This window comes from Wolffia australiana, chromosome 9 (assembly GCF_029677425.1).
Source record: "Wolffia australiana isolate 7733 chromosome 9, ASM2967742v1".
Lineage (NCBI taxonomy): Eukaryota > Viridiplantae > Streptophyta > Magnoliopsida > Alismatales > Araceae > Wolffia > Wolffia australiana.
Window position 1 is genome coordinate 7,493,892 of NC_135843.1, and position 12,696 is coordinate 7,506,587.

A 12,696-nucleotide genomic window follows, 5' to 3' on the forward strand; every position below is an offset into this window, starting at 1 on the left:
AAGTTCAGAGGATATCTTTAAAATACACTTTATTTTAAAGAAATAAATATCATATTTTATTAAAGGATGAACACCCTGAACCAAATTTGAACATGTTACTTTTAACTTGGGCACTCTTCCTTTTTACCCTTCTCTATTTTGTCATCCTTTACTCTTCATGTGAGTAAAATGGCAAGAAGATCATATTGGATGGAAGATAGTGGTTAGTATATTATTGAAGACAAGATGGTTCCCTATGACCAGGACCTTATGGATATGTGTATAGGCCAGGAACTTCGGGCTCATAATGACCCATTTAAGGAATCAGAAGGATAACATACTTGATTATGGTCATGGTGATTTGATAAATTTGTTTTTGTTTACTTTTAAAGGTCTTTCACTATTTTATTTTTATTTTCACTGTGTGAATTGTGTGTGGGTTATTGATCACGACCATGATAACCAACACATGAGTGAGGAATGATAATAAGGTAGTGTTGGGTTCTAGAGGCCTTGACATGGATGAAGAAATCAAATCGACACGCATCATAAGACTTTTGCAAAATCGAACGAGATCATGAAAACCATGAAATGAAGTACCTTTACACAGATCGCATCCGTGATTTCTTGGATCCTGGAGCGAACCGAGTCGAGCTACTCAAATGTGTAGCCTCTAGATGTATCCACGCAATCCTTGGCACATCGTATCTACTTCTTCTCGTTGACAAGCCCCATTCTACCTCCATCGTCGTCGTTGCGCCGTCTCAATCGCATCGCACATGGAGAGGGTGTGTGGGGAGAAAGGAGAAGAAGGGAAGGCCCCCTGAAAAATTCTTGCCCGGGTATTTTTACACTAAGTGGGTATTTTTCATAAAAATCCACAAAACTTAAGTATATTTTCCAATGTCCAAAAGACCGTTTGCGTTTGACCCTCTAGGCCCATGTATCTGTCTAGTTAACAACTTCAACGACCTTATAACCTTTATTGGCCTTCCAAATTAATTTACAATATCAACCTATAGATTAATTAATGTCAGACTGATTTAACCCAATCGATAGGTCGAGTCTCCGACACGTGGCGTGCCAAGCTACACCTCATGCTCTAGAAGATACTAAAGAATGTGTATTCACTCACTCATGGAACCTGTTTGTCGTCGGTTACCTTGTCCCTATAATCCCTCATCCACTTGATGCTCCTCGGATGACTTAGGGTATGGTCAATTGTTAAACCCTAATTGGTCATCCGAGTTAGCACTGATGCATTCAGAAATCATTAGAGAACTCTTCTCTGATATTTCACTGCCTTGGCCAAGGACTTCATCGCATCGTCTTCCTTGAGCTGTCACCTCTTATACTGAGGGTGGAAAATCCCATCTTGACCACTCAATCGTCTTCATGAACTTCTTGATGTACCCGAACTAAGACCGTTTAGAATCTCATGATCAGAGACTCGTTGGCCTTACTCAAAGTACAACCGTCCGTCCACAAGACGTCTTTGGTGTCTCAGGTTTAAGGGCCACTTACACAACCGTGAGGTGAATCGACCTGATTGACAGTTCGGTATAATACAATTTAGGGATTCGTACGGATCAATTTAATGAACTCTTTCCACTAAAGAGCACCCACTATCTATCCTTAGTGTCTCCACACTAATGGTTATGGGACCGACCATACTCATCATATGAGTGAGGCTAGATAGTGCTATTCTATCTGAATACTTTTATGTTCTTCTCGCATATCCTTCGAATAAGAATGTTTATGACACATGCTTAAAGACTATTGATCTCCGTATTACAATCTCATCATTATTCACTAAGTCCAATCATGTATTCATGGACTTCATTATCAGCATCACACGTGCACTACAATGAATATGTTGTATTAATGAACATGAAACGAGATGTGGAATGTGTGATTGGCTTGTTGGCCACATATATTTCCATCAGGTAGGATGTGAATATATGGAATTTTTTGTAAGGCCATTAGGTAAAGAAAGGTAATTCTGTGCTTGAGGACTTCAAGAGATTACTTCTCATCTTCAATTAAAGATTCCCTAAGTGAGGATACTAGAGGCATAAGAAGGATCATGCTAACAAGGAATATGTTGATCAGGTTGTTGACTCAAATAACTCAATCACGCCTGTCCACCCTCATGGTACATCAACCCTTTGATTTTTACCTATTCTAATCACTCCATTACATCTCCTAAGCTCTTGGATACCAACAAATTATTTTTCTAGAATCATGCTTTATAACATATAGAAATCATTATGATTTGCTACAAGAGCTCAACTTCTCTACACATGTTTGAGGGTCAGCGGCAAAATTATGTTGCTAAAGTAGGGTCATTAAACTTGTTAATTTATGAAACACATTTCACCACAGCTTAGATTGTTTCGGGGCATTTGAAAAACATGGAAATTCATAAAGATATAGAATGACTCCTCCCTACCATTTTATGAAATGAGACAAACATGAGAGTTAAAGAAACTAGTAAGGTAAAATCCACTAACTAAGGGGTAATTCTTATTGTTGCATTAATATTCATTTATGATAGTGGAATCTCATCCATGCAGCATCTTTTGATTATAAGATACTAACTACTAAAGGATAAAAAATATTAAATATATATAAATAACACCTATTAAACCTGAATTTAGCTATATCAATGTGTGTTATCATACCCCTCTACTAAATTAATTGTTAGTTTTTTTCGTAGTCTCCCTAACTTATCTTTCTTTTTTCTATCTATCTTTAATTTTATTTTTATCATGAATACTCATCAAAATACTGAGATTCAATTCGGAGTAACATATGAATAAAAGCCTCTTGGTTAAGAAAGAGATAATGAGTAGAAAAATCTACTTTCCTCTACCTCAATATTTTCATTAAAATGGTGGACCTCAAATCACTTTAAAGAGATGGAAACTAAACCATAACACAACCATGACCAATAAAGATATAAAACCCAATTTTTTTCTCCCAAATTCAAGTTCAAACACGCATTTATCCAAATAATGTGACCTTAATTGTAGCTAGTGAGGGACTTCCCAAGACTATGGGTGCATAAATCAATTTTTTGTGATTTTTTAATTGAATACATGAGATACTGAAATTGAAATTTGTCAGATGTGGATTTACAATTTTTTTTTAATATATTCAGAATTTATCATAAAGGGATCTTCAAAAAAACATTACACCTATTTCAATTTTAATCAATGGATTTCTTGGGTTTCTTTTGTTCCTAAGATTGCTATTGAACAAGCTTGAAATGATATTCTCATAAAGATTAACCCTATTTTAGTTACTTGAAGGTTTACAAAGATGATAATTTTTTTTAATAAGTTGGAATGTTTTGTATTGCATCCAATTAGTGTAATAGTCATATTAATTTATTTAAATTTTCTTATGTAGTTAGTTGTGGTTATTTTTTACATGATTTTAGTGTAGTAGGGAAATAAATAGGCTGTATGCAATCCTTTAGACTTGGGAATATCATTTTTGGTTGTCTTTTAATAAATTTTTAGTCATCATCCTCTTGATTAGTATGAACCTAATACTCATGATTTTCTTATAATCTCACATCACAATAGTTAGGTAAAAGTTTACCACTTAGTTTGACATTGCATGAGTAAATTCATGATATAAAATTTCATCATTCGGAGAAAGATTATTACATGCATCTTTATTATGTTTACCACTAAAAAAACAATATGTTTATGTACAAACGCTAAACTCCGGGGATTTATAATGAGTAGAGTTGAAGGTTGACCTGAAAATTGTTCCCCGGGAACAGTTTCACCCAATATAACTTTTGTCTTATTAATTCCTTGGTTAGGTTGTGTCTCTTTCATTCTTCACCCTCTCTTTAGTTGCTCAATATTCATTCTCATCATCATCTCCTATATTGCTGCATTTTGGCTTTGATATGGGCCTATTTTTGACCAATGCTTCTTATTTATTTTTTCTTATCCTCCTGGATTTCCTTGATAAGATCCATCAAAATTTTATAGATTCATAATTGGAAGAAAAAACATGGGGCCAAAAATTTTAGGATAATAAGGAATGTGAAAATAAACTGCAAATTGGGGTTACCTACATGGTTTAAAGATTCTGATTTATACACAAAATAATTTAATTTGCCTTATAAACACATTTTAAATAAAGGTCTAATCCACAAAGAGAAAGTATTGGGTGAGTGAATTTAAAATTTCATTTCTATGATTCTTAAATATTTTTAGTGATTAATTTTTTTCACAATCTCAAAATAGTGAAAATTAATTTGAAATAATTATAAAATGATGACAAACTAATTTCCTTAAATCACCATATTATTCTAAATTTATTAACTAATTTTTGCATATATCTTTGGTAATTGAATACCTTTTCTAGATCATTGGTAGTGCTTGTTGATGCTTGTGAGTGGTGGCATGAATTGAGCGAGCATATTAATATGATTGTTGCAGATTAGAGTGGTGATGGTTGGGGATATGCATGACTCATTTTAGAGTTGGAGAGAGTGATGGGGATTTGATGGATGTTATATATTCATCAATCCAATCACACCACCATGATTTTATTTAAGTTCATTGAATGGAATATTTCTTCACTATTTCCCATGTGAAGTCCATGAATACATGCAATGACCTAGTAAATTATGGCGATATTATAATATAGTGATCAATAATCTTTAAACATGTATTCTAAAAATTCATATGTGGTGTATAGTCAAGATGCACATAGAATTATCTAGATAGAATATCATTATCTTATCCTACTTGTATGATAATTATGGTTGATCCTATGGCCGTAAGTGTGGAGACTCTAAGGACAAAAGGTGGGTGTTATTTGGAGAAAGTGTTCAATTAATTAATCCCTATGAATCCCTGAATAGTATTATAACTAAACGTCAATCAGTTTGATTCATGTTATAGTTCTTTAAGTGAGCCTTCGGCCTGAGACACCAATGACATCTCGTGGATGGGAGACTATGTTTTCAATATTGCTTACAATTCTCTTACCATGACATTCAAATAAGTCTTAGGTTGGATACAGTAAAAATTATGTGGAGGTGATTCAATGGTCAAGATAGTGATAATAAAAAATAACTAAAATAAAATCCCTGGAGTTTAAACCATGTAAGTAACCCCAATTTGCAGACAGAAGTTTGATGATGGATTCAAGGAAGATGATGCAGTTAATTCCCTGGCCAGGGTAGTGAGGATATTGGAGAAGGCATTCTCAAATGATCCCCATTACACATTAGTACTAAGCGAATAACATATCAGGGTTTCAAGATTAATCATAGCCTAAATCTTTTGAGAGTCTCATGCAGATGAATGATTGTAGATATTAGTTAATCAATGATGATAAAGGTTCCATGAGAGAGTTCAAACACTACTCGGTATCTTCTAGAAACTTACCCTATCGATTGAGTTAAATAAATCCTCAGTTAATTAATTTAAATGTTGATATGAGTAAAGTTGGCTAATAATTATTATTCAGCCACTAAAGTTACTTACTAGAAGGATACAAGGGCCTAGAGGGTCACACACATAATATCATAAAGACATTGGTGGATATATTTTTCTTAATGGGTTTTTGTGAAAAATCTTGGGTAAAATATAAATAGGGAAGGGGCACCCATTTTAGGCACACAGGCCAGCCAGAGCTGGGTGCCCGCCTTTCTTCCTTTTTGAGATTTCTCCACTCATCCAAAATGTGAGTCTTCATGGTGAGATCTAAAAGAACTTTAAGAAGAGTTGGAGAAGAAGAAGTGGAGATCCAAGAGCAACTTGATCACATGGATACTTCTAGCTGCCCGACACATGAGCTACTTCAGAACAATCTCCATGGAGGCAAGTCAAGGCTGGAAAAAGTTCCTCATAAGGTGTATGTGATGTATGATGTTTTAGAGATTGATTCATAATCAATCTAAACGTTTGCTGCATAGAAAATAGTTTTCTACCCTATAATCAAGGCACCAAAACCCAACGCTTTCACTAGTTCTCTCTATCACTACTTATGATTAGTTTTTATATTATATAATCCTTAATTCTCCATTAACCTAACTCAACTATAGATCCATCTTTAAAGGCTAGTGCATGTGGAGCTACCTCACTCCCATTTTACCAATTTGAGTGAATTGTTTTAATTACAAATTCATTTGATTTGGGAAAACTGAAGTCAAACGATGTTAAAAATTAACCATCAAAATTTTTCTCCATCACTTTTATTTTATCCAAGTCAAGGTTATAGAACCCAACACTTATAAATCTAGCTTCAGGAGTCCACTTAATGAACTAATGCTGGCATTGGACCAGCCATTGCTCCTCCACTCCAAGCTAAATTTAAGATACCATTAAAAATAAAGACAATACAAAATGATGCACTTTCTCGTGAAAAAATGAAGTGGGCTTAGTCAATATAATCACAATGATATCAATAAGTGCATAAAAATTAAAATGTACACCTAAAAAATAAAATGATAATGATGTATGCATGTATATTTGCGTCTTCAATCCATATAAATTAAATTATATTACAACAACATTTAATCGTATAAATGTATGGTATGAACCTTCATTCATATTCATTAAAATATATTTTTAACATCCATAAAAAATATAATTATCAGAAATAATTTCATGAATTCAAGGCATGAAAACTTCCACATCTCAAATTTTATTTCATTATGGAATCATCTGAATATTCATCATTTTTCTTATAAATTACAGGTTTGAAAAGCACGAGATTGAACAAAATAAATATTTTAGGATTAATTTAATTATTTGCTCAGGATCACACATATTGCAGTTCAAGTTGCTTTGCTGGTGTTCCATTTTATTTTTGTAGGAATTCTCTTGCACTATTTTCCACATAAGATTTGATATCCTCATATGCACCCAGTCTTTTTGCTCCATCCTTTGGTTTTGTTTTTTAATCATCTTGGCCTTCCTTTGAATCATAAAATCAAGATAATTGTTGTTACTCACTTATAAAGACTGAAAAATTGAGATGGAAATTTCGATTGGTGTTGTCTCTGATTCAAGTAGGAGTTCACCTGATTTATCCTTCATTTCACCTCTGGTGGCTGTGGTTAAACTTCAGAACATTCAATTTCCATGTTTGGATTCGTTCTGTATTATCCACACAAAAGCAGATATAACAAGAAGAAGCTTGCATCTGAAATTTTGTGTTCAGAATGAGCCTTCCAAGTCTTTTCAATAGGACAGAGAAGGGACAAATCAACCAATATCAAGCAATGCAGTAACACAGTTTGCGTTAAAATTTATTTGATGAAAAGAAAGGTGTTTCTAAACTTGTAGGATTTTAATTTATTTTAAAATAATGAGAGTAGTAAAAATTGTTACTGCAAGAATAAGTTGAAATTGTGGACACGAATTAGGGAAAATTGTTACCACAGGAAAGAAACCAATTGGTTTGGAGTGAGTCTATGCGACCAAGCTTGATGGTGATGGAGCAGTGAACGGTATAAGACTACAGTTGTTGAAAAATGGTTTACCCACTTACTGAGGCATGGCCACCTGGTAGCTATTGTGGGCATGTTCAGAATATGGGGTATGTTAGGAGTTCGCAGTCTCTCCTAATATGTGTCTCGAATTATCTCATCTTGGACACCAATATTTTTGTGATATCTTCTTCCTTGGAGAATTAAAAATCAATTTGAACCATGATTTGTCTGATTTTTGTAATGACATTGTGTGTTCATTAACTTGTTAAATCCGCATAGGTGTTTTTAACGTCAATCATATGTATTTAAAGGCTTAGCGTCTTAAAGATGTATTACTGCCTTGATTCATGTTAGGATAAACTTACAACTTTCCAGTTTATGATGAAATTGTAATTGTTTTGATTTCATGTCACGATAGAAATTGCACTCTAAAATTGCAACTACGGCATGCGTCTCTACACAATTAATCTATTAGATCAGGTCAAGTGGGAAACTGTTGAGCGGTTAGGTTCATTAACATGACCAAGGTCTTTCAACGGGACCAAGTCCAATAACTTGAGTTCTTGACGTAGAATGTGAAGGGGTATGAACCAACCGCTATAAACTCGTTTTTACAGCGTTTCAACCCATCTTATCTCCCGTGAGATCTCGTTGCATAACAGATAATCCCGTCCTGCGGTAATCGTCGAATATATAAAAATAAATACGCGTTTCAATTAAACGGGTAGACAGCACTTTTATGACAGAAAACAAAGCTAACATTTTGATGAAGGGATCAGCTGTCAGAAGGGAGAGGACTTTGGCCAACCATCTTCAGGAGGTGGAGCCAGAAAATTTCCTAAAAGAAAAATGTCAAAATGGGTTATCTGTGCTCGGCATGTAAAAAGGGTTGCCTGCTAATTCACTCGCCTAATTTTTAATCGTAGGTCTAGGTGCTTTTAGTATTGCGGATTTATTCTAGTTCGTCAGAAACTTTCTTTTATTTCTGTTTACTATTTTCCCCTAGATTCACAACGTTGTAATGCTATTTTCGAACCACATATCAGTTCATTAGGGCAAGGAATACCCCATTATTATTCCAGCGTTTGTTTACCCTGTTTCTTCTTGAACAGAATAAGTAAGAGTGATAATTTTCTTAATTACACGTAAGGTGTATCAGCCTTCTATAGTTATGGCTTTAGTTTTGTCCAATGGGCTATAACCAGGCAAACGCATCAATACTTTTGCGGACTCAGAAATTGGACCGATTTTCGTGCAACCTTTCCCTCCTTTATGAAAGACATGCTCCAACTAAGGGCGGGTATAGCATATCCATCACAAACACATACAAAACAAGGAAATTCTAAGTTACAACACAGAAGAGCACTCGAGATTATTCACTCTATACCCCTCCCCTAGATGCTGTTATTCTATTAGTTTAGCTAACTGCTTTCTCACTTTTAGTTCTTCCTCTTATTTAACTATGCATGAAATGAGGAAGCTGACGGGCCAAATTCGCTGGGGCACTAGCAGCATCGGCGACAGTAGCCGCCAGACCAGAAGCAGCATTGCGAACAACAGATGGGAAGTATTATCGGACGGTGGCAGCAAGCAAAACACCTGGAGCCGATGTAAAGGCAGCATCGGAAACAGCATAGTTGGTAGCTCGCTGCGCTCGGCAGAAAATCTGGGGTCCTCCACTCTGCCACAGCCTTTGCGCCTGCAACAAAAATAATTGTTTGCCTTATCATAAATTTATCACTCCCCATACGAACGAGGCTTTGACGAAGCGCTCGCCAGTTGAAATACAGACAGCAGAATAACACTTAACTCTCATAAATAGTAATCCAATAGAATAAACAGACTCGACCTCAAGTTAATATTCATAGACTGTTACACTCAAGTCTAGAGAGAAGTCTGGAAACACATAAATACGGGCCTAAATTATACGGCCGAGAAGAAGAAAAAGGTACGGCATAATTTCGCTGCATAAAACATGTAAATAAGCATGTATTGATTACAAGAGTTTTTATATATATCAATATATATTCGGTTCACATTATTATCGGGTCTCGATCTTGCGTTCTTTCCTCTTCCTTCTTTCTCTTTCATTACCTGGGGGCAGAGTTGGCTCGGCCGAGGCTGCATGGGATATTGAGATGAATAGTCCGGCAGCTAGAACAGAAATCAGGATGAACAGGAATTTGGGAGCCATAGAGCTCTTCAAATGGGAGGCAGTCTCTGTATTTTACTTTGTATGGGACGGTTTGGGCACTCTCCCTTCCCTCCTATTTATAGGAACAATCCGTAGGTTTCTGTAGCCTATTCTTATCCTTCGCTCGGACTGTTTGCGTTGATCTGTGTGCTTATCAACGACTATAGTAGACACTCCAGATGCTTCTTGGAATAACCATGAATTCCCACGGCCAGTCGCTGTCTTTGGTTTATACTTACTCGCTTTCGTGTGTTGACTTCTTTTGAAGTGGAAATTCTGCCGACGATTTATTATGTACCTTGAAGTTTTCATGGCGGATCACTTCAAGGACAGTCTTCAAAAGTCATGGCCGGCTTCGTGAATTACGCCCGAAATGTTGACATTACTGCCTATTGCAAGTATACAATGACTTTATCAGTTCATTCAATGGGTCAGCGCCTGTAGTTACGAAGAGTAGCACAGAAAAAACTGATGAATATCTCTGGGAATGTTGAATTGCCCGTTGAATGTTGGGAACGGAGAGCTCACACTTTATGCTTTATCTTCTCTCGCGACGAAAGATTCATTAATTTGTTTCACGAATACCTCGAAGTTTCCTTGGCAAATTAGTCCCGCCGATGTATTTGAAAGTCGAGGTAAACTGGAAAGAAAGAAGGGGTTGTATGTTGAAAATACATTCAATGAATACGCCAATAAGTCCGCGTTGTCACAATTACTCGATTAGATGAGTATGCCATTTGATGGTTTGCTGAAAACCAAGAAAATTGGGAAATTGGGATTGAATGTTGAAAATACATGCTCCATACTGCAAGTTCGCGTTGTCATAATTACTCGATCGTTGATAATTGAAAAGATGAACACTTAAGAGAGCCATACAAAATTCGATGGTAAGCGGAAAACCAAAAAAACTCTGAATCGATGGGTGCTGTTATTCGCGTTGCGTTTCGGTGTCGGAGGCTGTATTTTTCTTTAGAAATTGGTTGGCTCACTTTTACACAGCACAACATCGAAAATCAGATTTTCGTTCACGTCGAACATACACATACAAAAGCAAGGGACTCACCACACGGCAGGCGAAGAGTAAGATATCTTATGACATTATCTACCTTTCTGTACGTTTATCTAGTTACTCACTAACACCAGAACATTAGAGAGAAAATACACTTGTTATACTCCTTTTTTTTAGTTAATTGACTAGAGTCTGTGAATTCATCATAGACAAATGTAAATCTCCATCCCGTTAACATTCCAAATATACGCATCTCCATGTTGACTTCCCCTAAACAAGTTGATCCCTAAATTTCCGCAACCCTCATTGACTCAAAAGTTTAGCTAATGTAAATGAATATACATTAGCTGAACAATGCGGCAATGTAAAAATAACTATTATTGAATTTTCCTTCGCTTTTATAGTGATTGACAAATGATTCTGTTTTAATCACAAGTAAAAAATAGAATTCATGTTTATTGAGATGCTGGAACAGTTGTCACAAAACATAGTGGTGTCTACCTCGTATTTCTTATTAATTTAAACAGGTATTCCTCTCACTCCCAAAATATGTTTATTTTCTCGTAATTCAGGGATGTAGTGACCGTCAGATGAGGTTAACGCTACAATTTATTTCCTCTAAGAGCTGCAAGAAACAAATGATCATCAAAGCGCCAGATCTCTCCCATACGCGTTCTATCATCCACAAATGCAGTTCAATCTGTTCTCAACATAACAGTCAGTTTTTACATACCTTAGGTTTCTTTTGGAAGCTAAAAGACACTAGATTAAACTGATTATATGCGTCAACGAGTCGACAGTTTGCTGAAAATTAAAAATGATTTAAATGGATAGCACATTATTGGGTATTATATTTCAATTCCAGCTGTTCATTTGTTAAACGTCAAGTATCTATTTTAATTCAAGAGTGCATGCAGTATCTGAAAAAATACTAGACTACGAAATACTAGACCACAAACATCTCTCCTGGAATATGAATGTGTTCTTCCGATTGAAAACCTGAGAGCCAAGAAAATGAAGAATAAGTCCGAGGTCAGCAATCTCAAAGTCGGCCGACAGAAATGCTATTATTCTAAACTAGGATACCAAAGTGATCCCCTATATATCATATCATTTATAGAACTACTAAAAATTGAAATAACAATTAACTTCCACTGATATTTAAGGGTGTGCTCTTTCTCCCTTCTTTCAAAACCATATATTATTAAGCATGAATGTTATACCCTATCCTGTACTGTTGGTGATTGCTCAGCTGGTAAAATTCCGTGTATCTTCATTTGACACTTAACATACATCTCGTGATGTGGGGATAATTTCAGGAAATAATATTAAACATCATTCAAACACATTCATAGAATACAGAGCAAAAAACAAATCATATAGTCCACCCATTTAGTCTCACAGAAATATTTATGCTAAATACTGTACTCTATAACATTTTGTTAAATATTTCTCTGAACCTTGCTTTTCATGTACGAGTACTACCATTGCTATGCAGCTTGATTTTAGACTCCTGGTTTTATGTGAGTAGATTTGTTGATGTACCAAAATCAATCTTCACCCATGTAAAGTTATTCTCAACGGTCTTAAGTTCTTCAATTGGTTTTGAATCATATCATCTTTCTTTCTTCTAACTTGCAACATTACTCAATGAATACGATGTATTTTTAGTGATGGAGACTTGTTACTTACCTCTTATGCTCTTGAAGCTTTGTTTGAATAAAAAATTAAAATTATTATTCGAATACCTTATGTTGTATGTATGGTTTGGTAACTCACACTCATCTCTGGAGTGTATTTTTCACATGGATCTGTCAGCTTATTGATGGTTATATTAAAAAGTTTTGATTTGATGTGTTACAGAATAATTCACAACTTACACATGACATAACTTTCTTCACAACATCCTGGTCTATTTTATTTTATGATTTCATACTCAATGATATATTCTTATGATGTATTCACAAATGTATAAAATATTCCAAGCAGATGTTTGTATACTTGATTTCCTTAAAGTTGAGATCAAAAAAATTAGTGTTT

The 12,696-nt window shown here is 35.2% G+C and overlaps 1 long non-coding RNA gene across 1 annotated transcript; it reads right to left on the reverse strand.

The window, feature by feature from the left end:
- Positions 1-8,738: 8,738 nt before the first annotated feature.
- On the reverse strand, positions 8,739-9,994 carry LOC144707760 (uncharacterized). The gene is made up of 2 exons (XR_013582536.1): positions 9,548-9,994; positions 8,739-9,152 (listed from the first exon to the last, which is right to left on the reverse strand). It is a non-coding gene; the product is annotated as an uncharacterized LOC144707760 (long non-coding RNA).
- Positions 9,995-12,696: the final 2,702 nt, after the last annotated feature.